We start from the raw sequence: 12,684 nt of genomic DNA, 5'->3' as shown, positions 1-12,684 counted from the left end.
GGTCAAAGTTACACTGGGACCTTGATTCCCAAAGGTCTGAGTCTGAAGACTACTGCAAATACATCTTTGTTCTCGTGTTCTCTGTTACTCCAAATCAATTGCAAAGTATAAACAGAAGGAAACATGCAGCCAAAACCCTCCTACAGCTGTGAACATTATGCAAGAGAAAGATATACTAAAGGTAAACATAATTGCTATTGCCGACAGTACCTTCCAACCATTAAACCCAACTACAATATTTCTTTGTGTAGGAAGGAACTGCAGATGCTGCTTTAAACTGAAGATAGACGCAAAAAGCAAGAATCAGCAGGTCAGACAGCATCTCTGGAGAAAAGGAATAGGTGACATTTCAAGTCGAGACCCTTCCACCAAGGGAGATTGGTTTGCATGATGGTCCACAACTCTGCAATTTCCAGCGATTTTGGATGAAGCTGTTCCCAAACCAAGTTGCGATACATGTCACAGGTCACTAACTTGTGACATTAATTCACTCTTTTCCCTCCAAATTGGCTGACCCAGCATTTGCTTTTATTTTGAATTTCTTGTGAATATAGGGTCCTGTAACTCTTAGTTTCAGCACTGTATTTGTCCTTTTGTCCTCAGGCCCCATATCTGAGGATGCACGTGCTGGCTCTGGAGAGGTTCCAGGGGAGGTTTACGAGAATGATCCCAGCAATGATTGGGTTAACATATGATGAGCATTTGACGTCACTGGGCCTGTACTTGTTAGAAGGATGAGGGGGAACTCATTGAAACATAGTGAACGGCCTGGATAGCGTGAATGTGTAGAGGATGCTCCCACTGGTGGGAAAGTCTAGGACCAGAGGCCATAGCCTCAGAATAAAAGGATGTACTTTTAGAAAGTAGATGAGGAATTTCTTTAGTCAGAGGATGGTGAATCTATGGAATTCATTGCCACAGACGGCTAAGGCAGCCAAATCAATAGATATTTTTATGGCGGACATTAACAGATTCTTGATTAGTAAGGGTGTCAGGGGTTATGGGGCGAAGGCAGGAGAACGGGGTTCAGAGGAAAAGATAGATCAGCTATGATTGAATAGTGGAGTAGACTGGATGGGCCGAATGGCCTATTTCTGCTCCTAGAACTTCTGAATTTATGAACTGCAAATGGTAATGAAACTTGTGCAATTAATGAATATCCCCACTTCGAAATTTACGATGGAGGGAAAGTACCAAGTGGGTTGGTACCAGGTTACACTGACTGCAATAGCTTCCTGGGCTCAGGGTAATCATGTTGCTGTTTTCATGGCCCACTTTAAATAAGACCCACATAATGCATTCCTTCACAAATTTTAGACTGACCCAGCAAGGGGACAATGACAGTCTGAGGAAGGGTCTCAAACCTAAACAACACCTATCCATGTTCTCCAGAGATGCTGCCTGACCTGCTGAGTTATTCCAGCACTTTGTGTCCTTTTACATCAAATTAATCGGGCTGTGGCGTAGTACAAAATTACCCTGGAGGGGTAGCGGCAAGGTGGAGCAGCGGTCGAGTTGCTGCCTTATAGCGCCAGAGAACCGGTTTCGATCCTGACTACAGATGCTTCTTTGCACGGAGTTTGTACGTTTTCCCCGTGACTTGTGTGGGTTTTCTCTGAGATCTTCTGTTTCCTCCCACGCTCTAAAGACGTACAAGTTTGTAGGTTAATTAGCTTGGTATAAATGTAAATTGTCCCTGGTGTGTAGGATAGTGTTAATGTGCGAGAATCGCTAGTCGGTGGGCCGAAGAGCCTGTTTCCACATTGTATCTCTAAACTAAACTAAACTAAACTAAAAAAGCTTTAGTATCTAAGGCTGAAATACTTAAATGGATGATGACAAGGAATGATAGTCAGACAAAATGATTCAGGGCCCTAACAGCAGATCTGTGGAAAATTTAATGGGGAAAGGTGAAGAATTACATCCTGTGGTCAATAAATCTATACTTTATGAAGTAGTGTTTCCTAAATTTTAAAATATTGAAACATGAAAAGCTTTGTAGACCCAATGTAATTACTAATTGTTGTCATTTCATATAAATCTTATGTTTGGAAAGAATTCTTTCAGGTACAGAGAGTTCTGCCAATAATTAATAAAAGAAAAATGTTACTTGTACTTTAATCATACCATCTGCATTATTTAATATCTTAACTGATGTTGAAGAAAAAGAAGCAGAATTGTACAGCAGATTTTTTTAATGGTCATTTGGAAATGATTTGAAAGAATCATTGTATTTATGCAGCTCATTCTGTACTGAGACTTGATGTTGTCAAGACATCTGGATAGATTTTGCATCGTAGTTACTGTCCTTCCCCACCATCAAAGGGATCTTTAGAAGACGTTGCCTCAGAAAGACCCATACCACACTGACGATGCTCTCATTTCGCTCCTACCATTGGGAAGAAGGTACAGGAGCCTGAAAACCGTGACCACCAGGTTCAAGAACAGAGATGCAAGGAACTGCAGATGCTGGTTTACACATAAGGACACAAAGTGCTGGAGTAACTTAGCGGGTCAGGCAGCATCTCTGGAGAACATGCGTGCTGTAGGTGATGTTTCGGGTCGGGACACTTCTTCAGACTGGAGTTCTCAGAGATGCTGCCTAACCCGTTAATGTTCTCCACCACTTTGTGTCCTTTTAGGTTCAATAATAGATTCTTCTCAGCAACCGTCAGGCTCTTGAGCACTACCCAATACTTACTACAGCAACTATGAACTTCCATGGACTGCCTTTGGTTGTATTAAGAACTTTGTTTTAACATACTGCGGTTATTAATTTATGTAATTTTAAGATCATATATTATGCATGTGCATTGCATGTGCAGCATGTTCAGCTGCTGCAAGTCAGAATTTTGATGTTCCACAATAGACAATAGGTGCAGGAGGAGGCCATTCGGCCCTTCGAGCCAGCACCGCCATTCAATGTGATCATGGCTGATCATTCTCAATCAGTACCCCGTTCCTGCCTTCTCCCCATAATATGACAATTAAATACCCTTGGCTCGACATTGAGGGAGATGGTAAATGGTCCATGTTTTCCCGGGGAGCAATGGAATTTCCAGAAGATAGTGATGATCTCGGTTGGATTCATCCACATGTGCAAGGTTCACCAATACAGTGCATTGTTGAGCAAGTGCATATTGCTAGTCGTAAAAAAATTCAAAGAAAATTTCAAGGTTCAATGCATGCCAGACCTGCAAGAACAGCAGATTCTTTTCTCAAATAAGCCAATTTCCCCAATGGACTGAAGTGCTGATAAGAAGGTGGTCTGCCAAGAAAAACAATACTTGGCTCGAGATTTCTGTAAACTGTTTATAATTAATAAAAGAAAAACAACATTTTTACATTTGTACATTTGTACTTCAGCCAGTTGCCCACACTTAATGAGGACTTCATTTTAAGAATTATAATGCAGAATCTAGTTCTTTACTCCTTCTCATGTAGTAAGGAAAAATGAAAATGTAAAATTGAGATATTTTTCTGCTAAGAGTCGTAGAGTCATACGGCAAGGAAATAGACCCTTCAGCCACACTTGTCCATTCCGACCACAATGCCCCATCTATGCCAGTTGCAACTGCCCGCCTTTAGCCCACATCCTTCTAAACCTTTCCTATCCATGTATTTGACCACATATCTTTAAAAAGTCATTATACTACCTGCGTCAACTACCTCCTTTAGCAGACTGTTCAATATACCCACCACCCACTCTGTGAAAAAGTTGCCACTTGGGTTCCTACTATATCTTTCCCCTCTCACCTTAAACCAATGTCTTCCGGTTCTTGATTCCCCTCCTCTGGGTAAAAGACTCTGTGCATTCACCCTAACATATTCCAATGCTTGGAGCAGGAATTCATTTTAATTGAAATAAGCAATCTGGCTGGTAACGGCTGGTTAGCCATACTTCCATACTTCAATCAGTCATGATTGAATGGCGGAATTGTCATGTGAACATAGGACAGTGCTGATGAATGGGGACCGCTGGTCGACACGGACTTCGTGGACACAGAGTTGAATTCCCTTCAATTCAATTGATGATCGAATTGAAGGGAATCTCTCCCTCCTAACACAATTCTCCTTCTGCCTTCTCCCCATAACCCCTGATGCCCGTACTAATCAAGAATCTATCTATCTCTGCCTTAAAAATATCTTTGATATCCACTTGGCCGCCACAGCCTTCTGTGGCAAAGAATTCCACAGATTCACCACCCTCTGTCTAAAGAAATTCTTCCTCATCTCCTTCCTAAAGAAACATTCTTTAATTCTGAGGCTATGACCTCCAGTCCTAGACTCTCCCACTAGTGGAAACATCCTCTCCACATCCACTCTATCCAAACCTTTCACTATTCTGTGTGTTTCAATGAGCCTCCCCCCTCATTCTTCTAAACTCCTGTGAGTGCAGGCCCAGTGCCTTCAAACGCTCATCAAATGTTAATCCACTCATTCCTGGGATCATTCTTGTAAACCTCTGGACCCTCTCCAGAGCCAGAACATCCTTCCTCAGATAGGGTGCCCAAAAGGTCAGGCAACATCTGTGGAGGGAAATGGACGGACAAAGTTTCGGGATGGGACCCTCCCTTTCTGTTGTGCTGCTGCAAGTAAGAATTTCATTGTACCATCTGGGACACATGACAATAAAACGCACTTGACTCAGACTGACACAGAAATAATATTTTTTTGTAGTTCTCCCCAATGAAAATATCACATCCCTACAAGGATGCATTCTCAGGCCCCTACTATATTCCCTATACCACTCTCTTTGATATATGATACTGCTTATAAAGCATTAATTATTGTTTGAGTGTTCCTCAAATACATACTGTATTGAATAAGGCAATGCCATTGGTACTTGCTCCATTTCCTGGCTGCCGACTGCCTATCTTCCCAAGGTCAACTGCTGAATCAGATCGTCCGCAACTGGGCAACTGACCTCCAGCTTCATGTGCCCCACACCAATACCCTCCACTTTCATCATATGTGTCTGCCACTACCTCAGCCTCCCTCAAACCAACTAGAGCTGAAATCATACCCTGGCATTTGTTACTTTAAAATTTGACAATATTCTGCCTGGTCTCCTATCCTATATCCTCTTTAAATTTCGACTCATTCAAAGGTCTGCCGCCCAATTCACACCGGGACACATTCATTCATCAATCCCTGTGCTCTGCTCCAAGAGGGGGGAACTCATTGAAACTTACCGAATAGTGAAAGGCCTGGATAGAGTGGATGTGGAGAGGATGCTTCCACCAGTGGGAGAGTCTAGGACCAGAGGCCATAGTCTCAGAATAAAAGGACGTACTTTTAAAAAGGAGATGAGGAGGAATTTCTTTAGTCAGAGGGTAGTGAATCTGTGGAATTCATTGCCACTGTGGAGGCCGTCATTGGGTATTTTTAAGGCGCAGGTTGACAGATTCTATATTAGAGTCATACTAAGTTTAGAGTCCTTAGTAAGGGTGTCAGGGGTTATGGGAAGAAGATGGGGTTGAGAGAGAAAGATAGATGTCATGATTCAGTGGTGGAGTAGACTTGATGGGTCAAATGGCCCTATTCTGCTCCTATAACTTGTGAAATTATGAAAAGGCAATACAATAATATCAAAACACTGATCCTTATTTTCAAACACCCACCCTCCCTCCCTCCCCATGGCCTTGCCTCCCTTGATTTTAGTAACCTTCCAGCTCGCTGTTGTTCTGGGCTACACCAATACTGGCATCTCTGGCATTTCCAATTAGCTCAATCATGGGCCATGGTATGTTCAACCATTGGAACCCAAGTCTGTGATTGCTTCCCAAAGCCTTCCCATTTTCCCCATCTCCTTTCAAAACGGTCCTGAAGATTCATCCCTTTGACCAAGTTTGTCCTGCCTATCCTTGTGATATTGTGATTTTTTTAAAAATGAAAGCGTGAAGCAATGTTTTGCTGCATTAAAACTGCTATATAATTCAACTTGCTTTTCTGTGCAATGCAACTTACTTCAATAACTATGGACATTGTTATGGCTAGAACTTTAAGAACAATTCTAAATTATTATTTGCGATCTTGTTTGTTAGGAATGTGGGTTTTAAAGGGAATGCATGCTATTTGGCAGCATGCAATTTTTTCCAGCAATTTTTTAAGGAGAAAGAACAGCTGTCATCTAATCTGTTATACCTAAATAAGAAACAATAATGTTATGTGGTTAAGCAAAGTGACTTAAGGAAGTCAAAGGTTACAGGGAGAAGGCAGGGGAAAGGGACTGAACGCAAAAAATAGATCAGCCATGATCGAATGGCAGAGCAGACACGATGGGCCTTGATGGCCCAATTCTGCTCCTATGGTTTATGAACTCAAAAGCATTTCTGGAGAAAAATCTGAAGAAGAGCAACACAGTGGCACAGCGGTACAGTTGTCGCCTTACAGGCCAGAGACCAGGGTTCGATCCTGACTATCACCGCTGCCTGTACGGAGATTGTACATTCTCGTGACCGTGAGGGTGGTCTCCGTATGCCCCCGTTACCTCTCACATTCCAAAGACGTGCAGGTTTGTAGGTTAATTGGCTTCGATAAAACATTTAAATAGTTCCTACTTTGTAAGATGGTGCTGGTGTACGGGGTGATCACTGGTTGCGGGGACTCGGTGGAACGAAGGGTCTGTTTCCACGCTGTGTCTTGAAACTAAAGGGTCAGTTCAGTTTAGTTTATTGTCACATGTGCCGAGGTACAGTGAAAAGCTTTTGTTGCGTGCTATCCAGTCAACGGAAAGACAATACATGATTGCAATCGGGCCATTTCCTGACCCGAAACATCCCTTATCCATTTTCTCCAGACGTGCTGCCTGACACACTGAGTTACTCCAGCGCCCTGTGTCTATCTTTGGTATAAACCAGCATCAGCAGTTCTCTTTTATTACTTTTTATTATATAATGAAATTAATATGGATGTTGTTAAAACATGGGGACAATATTATTTATATTGTTAAATGTAAACCATGAAAGATCAGAAACTGCCTGTAAATTTGTATATAAACAAGCATGGGTAATTCAGCCAAGGTCTGAAGTGGTACTTCAGTTTGAGAGAATATATCTGAGGACATTACCCATTTAATATTTTGAAGTAAAACAACTGATGGTCGGCCAAAGAAACTGCATGAACATCAGACGCTGGATCAGGTCCAGGAGACAAGGAACCAGGCTAGAATGTCAGCATGTTAGATTCAAAATATTAACTCAGCAAATGAGGCTTGCAAAAAAAATGCAGTGGTCAAAGCTCTACTAATTGGCAAGATCCTAAGTTCGTTTCTAAATCTACACTGAGGGACTTGACCTCAGTTGACACAGCCGTCAGTAAACCAAATGTGTGTCAACAGAATGAGGGGGACAAATGAAAACCATTTTGGTGCTTGCTTGAAAGATACCCTCGTGGCTAAGCTGTAATATAAATAGCTGAGTTGGTCAAACATTGTTTAATACTTGTGAATTATTCTCAACGGTGAAACTCGTGCATATTTCATCTGCTGTCCCCAGGAAGCCAATTCCTTAAATATTTGAAAAAGCTTTTTCAATAGCTCAGCCAGTTTGTTTAACAAACAGCTGAGTCTGATTTTCACATGTGTAGAAAAGAAATGCAGATGCTGGTTTACACCAAAGCGAGACACAAAATGCTGGAGTAACTCAGCGGGTCAGGCAGCATCTCTGGAGAAAAGGAATTTGTGATGTTTCGGGTCAAGACCCTTCCTCAGTTTAGTAGTTTAGTTTAGTTTAGTTTAGAGATAGAGCGCGGACACAGGCCCTTTGGCCCACTGAATCCACGCCGACCGGTGATCCTCGCACACTAACACTACCCTACACACACTCAGGACAATTTACAATTTTACCCAAGCCAATTAACCTACAAACCTGTACGTCTTTGGATCGTGGGAGGAAACTGCAGCTCCGAGGAAAACCCACCCTGTCATGGGGAGAATGTACAAACTCTGTACAACAATCACTGAAGAAGGGTCCCGACCCAAAATGTCACCTATCCATGTTCTCCAGGGATATTGCTTGAATCGCAGTTACTCCAATATTTTGTGCCTTTCCTTGACAATTTCCATCCTCTCTGTACATCTGACACTATTCTCTATAAAATATATCTTACTGTAGCTCTGTCGCAATTTTAGTAGTTACAGTGGTGAAGCTCTACTAGAGCTTTTGATTAAGAAACACTTGCAGTTTAAAAGTTTCATCCTTGTTTTGAAAATGTCTCCTTGACATTGGGACGGCACAGTGGCACAGTGGTAGAATTGCTGTCTTACATCGCCAGAGACCCGGATTCAATCCTGACTGTGGGTGCTGCCTGTACAGAGTTTGTACGCTCTTGCTGAGGCCAAGTGGGTTTTCTCCAGGTGCTCCGGTTTCCTCCCACACTCCAAAGGCTTACAGGTTTGTAGGTTCATTTGGCTTCGGTAAAAATTGTAAATTGTCCCTCATGTGTAGGATAGAGTTAGAATATGAGTATCACTGGTTGGCATGGACTCGGTGGGCCGAAGGGACTGTTTTCACGTTGTATCTCTAGGGTAAAGTATAAAAAGACATTTCTCTTCCCCACTGCTTCCTTCCACACTTTCACACTACAACCCACCAATATCTCTGCTCTACTCCATATCTGGTAATATGAACATTCCTGAATTTTAATTGTTCCAACAATATCTTCAGGTGCCCAGTTCTTCGCTGGAATCTCTCGCCACCATTTTCTCTCACTTTGCGACACTCCTGGCAAATCTCTTTGATCAAACTTTTAGCCTTCTGTCAAAACATCTCCGCAAATAGCATGCTGTTGTAACATAACCATATTGGAGCACAAAAAATAGGCTATTTGTGAACATTCTTTAGGTATGTTAAGAGAAAAAGATTAGTAAAGACAAATGTGGGTCCCTTGAAGGCAGAAACAGGTGAAATTATTATGGGGAACACGGAAATGGCAGAAGGGTTGAACAGGTACTTTGGTTCTGTCTTCACTAAGGAAGACACAAACAATCTCCCAGATGTACTAGAGAACCGAGGATCTAGGGAGACAGAGGAACTGAAAGAAATTTGCATTAGGCGAGAAATAGTATTGGTAGACTGATGGGACTGAAGGCTGATAAATCCCCAGGGCCTGATGGTCTGCATCCCAGGGTACTTAAGTAGGAGGCTCTAGAAATCATGGAAGCATTGGTGATCATTTTCCAATGTTCTATAGATTCATGATCAGTTCCTGTGGATTGGAGGGGAGCTAATGTTATCCCACTTTTCAAGAAAGGAGCAAGAGAGGAAACGGGAAATTATAGACCAGTTAGCCTGACATCGGTGGTGGGGAAGATGCTGGAGTCAATTATTAAAGAAGTAATAACAACGCATTTCGATAGCAGTAAAAGGATTGGTCCAAGTCAGCATGGATTTATGAAGGGGAAATCCTGCTTGACTAATCTTATGGAATTTTTTGAGGATGTGACAAGTGAAATGGATGAAGGAGAGCCAGTGGATGTAGTGCAGAAAACCTTTGATAAGATCCCACACAGGAGATTAGTGGGCAAAATTAGAGCACATGGTATTTGGGGGTAAGGTATTAACATGGATAGAGAATTGGTTGGCAGGCAGGAAACAAAGAGTAGGGATTAACGGGTTCCTGTCAGAATGGCAGGCAGGGGCGAGTGGAGTGCCGTAAGGTTTGGTGCTGGAGACGCAACTATTTACAATAAATATTAATAATTTGGACGATGGAATTAAAAGTAACACGAGCAAATTTGCAGATGACACAAAGCTGGGTGGCAGTGTGAACTACGAAGAGGATGCAAGGAGATTGCAGGGTGAGTGGGCAGATGCATGGCAGATGCAGTATTATGTAGATAAATGTGAGTTTAGCCACTTTGGCGGCAAGAACAAGGCAGATTATGGTGTCAGATTAGGAAAAGGGGCAGTAAAACGAGACCTGGGTGTCCTTGTACACCAGTCACTGAAAGTAAACATGCGGGAAAAGCAGGCAGTGAAGAAAGCTAATGGCATGTTGGCCATAACAAGAGGATTTGAGTACAGGAGTAAGGAGGTCCTTATCCAGTTGTACAGGGCCCTGGTGAGATCACATCTGGAGTACTGTGTGCAGTTTTGGTCTCCTAATTTGAGGAAGGACATCCTTGCTATTGAGGCACTGCAGCGAGGTTATTCCCCGGGATGGCAGGACTGTCATATCAGGAAAGATTGGAAAGACTGGGCGTTTATTCACTAGAATTTAGAAGGATGAGAGGGGATCTTGTAGATACATAGAAACAGAAACATAGAAAATAGGTGCAGGAGGAGGTCATTCGGCCCTTCGAGCCAGCACCGCCATTCATTGTGATCATGGCTGATCATCCACAATCAGTAACCTGTGCCCAACTTCTCCCCATATCCCCTGATTCCACTAGCCCCTAGAGCTCTATCTAACTCTCTCTTAAATTCTTCCAATGACTTGCCCTCCACTGCCCTCCGTGGCTGAGAATTCCACAAATTCACAACTCTCTGGGTGAATTCACAACTCTCTGGGTATAAAATTATAAAAGGACTGGACAAGCTAGATGCAGGAAAAATGTTCCCAATGTTGGGGGCGTCCAGAACCAGGGGACGCAGTCTAAGAATAAAGGGGAGGCCATTTAAAACTGAGATGAGAAAAAAACTTTTTCACCCAGAGTTGTGAATTTGTGCAAGTCTCTGCCACAGAAGGCAGTGGAGGCCAATTCACTGGATGAATTTAAAAGAGAGTTATAGAGCTCTAGGGGCTGGCGGAATCAAGGGATATGGGAAGAAGGCTGGCACGGGTTACTGATTGTGGATGATCAGCCATGATCACATTGAATGGCGGTGCTGGCTGGAAGGGCCAAAAGGCCTCCTCCTGCACCTATTTGTCTATGAAGTTGATCCAAAAAATGTGCCGCTTGAGTTAATAGTTTCCTTTTAATAAATACCAAAGCTACTGAGTGGCACTGAATCATGTTCCAGTTAAACGGTTGAAAGTAACCCACATAAGCAATTTTTAATCTAATTATCTATCTCCAATCTACCATGGCAAAATTATTCCCTTGCATGATTCTAATAACACGATGTGTAATTTCAAAAATGACCACCAATTTACTAAAGCATCGTCATTATATTCGACCTGACTTGAATTAGTTATGGTTCATAAATGCTGTTCAGATTATTATATATGAGAAATAAAAATCATCTTCACTAAACAAAATTATTTTTTTCCCAATAAATATAACAGATTTTGGAAATGCAAAGATACATAACCTATAATGTGAATCAGAAATGGAGACTTGGCAAAAAGGTAAGCATGAGCATGGTGGGCTGGAAGGCCCATTTCTGTGCTGTACGACGCTATTGGTATAAGACAAGTGGATAAAATATGGCATCATAGTTGCAAGAATGGTGTTGGAAGTGCTTATTGTGGTCAATAGTATCAAACAGGGAAGATCAAGGGTGTGTAAGAAGGAACTGGAGATGCTGGTTTAAACTGAAGATAGATGCAAAAAGCTGGAGTAACTCAGCAGGACAGGCAGCAAGTCTGGAGAGAAGGAATAGGTGATGTTTCGGGTTGAGACTCTTCTTCAGACCAGGATCAAGGAGCAGCATTGTTGGTTATCGGTGGCTGGTTCCACATATTGTCAATATTTAATGTACTCTCCTACTTGCTGCCAATTCTCTGAATGCATTCAAGAGAGAGCTAGATAGAGCTCTTAAGGATAGCGGAGTCAGGGGGTATGGGGAGAAGGCAGGAACGGGGTACTGATTGAGAATGATCAGCCATGATCACATTGAATGGCGATGCTGGCTCAAAGGGCCGAATGGCCTCCTCCTGCACCTATTGTCTATTAAGAGCTAACATCTTGGCTGCTGTTGGGTTTCCCCAACCCAAAATGTATTGTCTAATCATAAAGTGCTGTTGATCTGACGACTGCCTTTTTTCTCGCTCTCAGGATAAAGAAGATGGGTAGTGCAGCGGTAGAGTTGCCGCCTTACAGTGCCACAGACCCGGGTTCAATCCTGACTACAGTTGTTGTCTATACGGAGTTTATACCTTCATCCCGTGGACGTGGGTTTTCCCTGGGTGCTCCAGTTTCTTCCCACACTTCCCAAAGACGTAAAGGTGTGTAGGTTAATTGGTAAATTTGTAAATTGTCCCTAAGGTGTAGGATACTGCTAGTGTATGGGGATCGCTGTTCGGCGGGGACTCGGTGGGCCGAAAGGCCCATTTCTGAGCTGTATCTCTAAACTGAACCAAACCAAGATGGTGCTCAAGTAATAGCTTGCATTCACATAGCACCTTTAAATGTCGCAGTTATTCCAATTGTCATGCAAATTTGTCAAGTATATTTCCCATGAAAGATCTTAATTCTGGAAAATTATACCTGAAAAGATACTGAGAGATCAAGATCATTTATTCGAAGGATATGGGGAAAAAAAGAGGTTCAAATCCGATTACCAGGAGAATTTCACAGCATAGATTTAGTTTAGTGATACAGCATGGAAACTGGCCTTTCGGCCATGCTGACCACAATCACCCTAGTTCTATCCTATACATTAGGGCAATTTACAGAAGCCAATTAACCTACAAACCTACAAACCCTGATGTCTTTGGAATGTGGGAGGAAATCGAAGATCCCGGAGAAAGCCCACGCGGTCACAGGGAGAACCCAAAAACTGCAAACGGGCAGCA

At 42.6% G+C, this 12,684-nt stretch overlaps 1 protein-coding gene across 3 annotated transcripts in view; it reads right to left on the bottom strand.

The window, feature by feature from the left end:
- Positions 1-12,684, bottom strand: part of cdkal1 (CDK5 regulatory subunit associated protein 1-like 1) — a 541,005-nt gene that overhangs the window by 351,906 nt on the left and 176,415 nt on the right. The gene's annotated exons all lie outside the window — the stretch shown is intronic.

Source organism: Rhinoraja longicauda, chromosome 2 (genome assembly GCF_053455715.1).
Source record: "Rhinoraja longicauda isolate Sanriku21f chromosome 2, sRhiLon1.1, whole genome shotgun sequence".
NCBI classification, from domain to species: Eukaryota; Metazoa; Chordata; class Chondrichthyes; order Rajiformes; family Arhynchobatidae; genus Rhinoraja; species Rhinoraja longicauda.
Note: the sequence above shows the minus strand (reverse complement) of the source record. Positions and strands in the feature narration are given on the sequence as shown.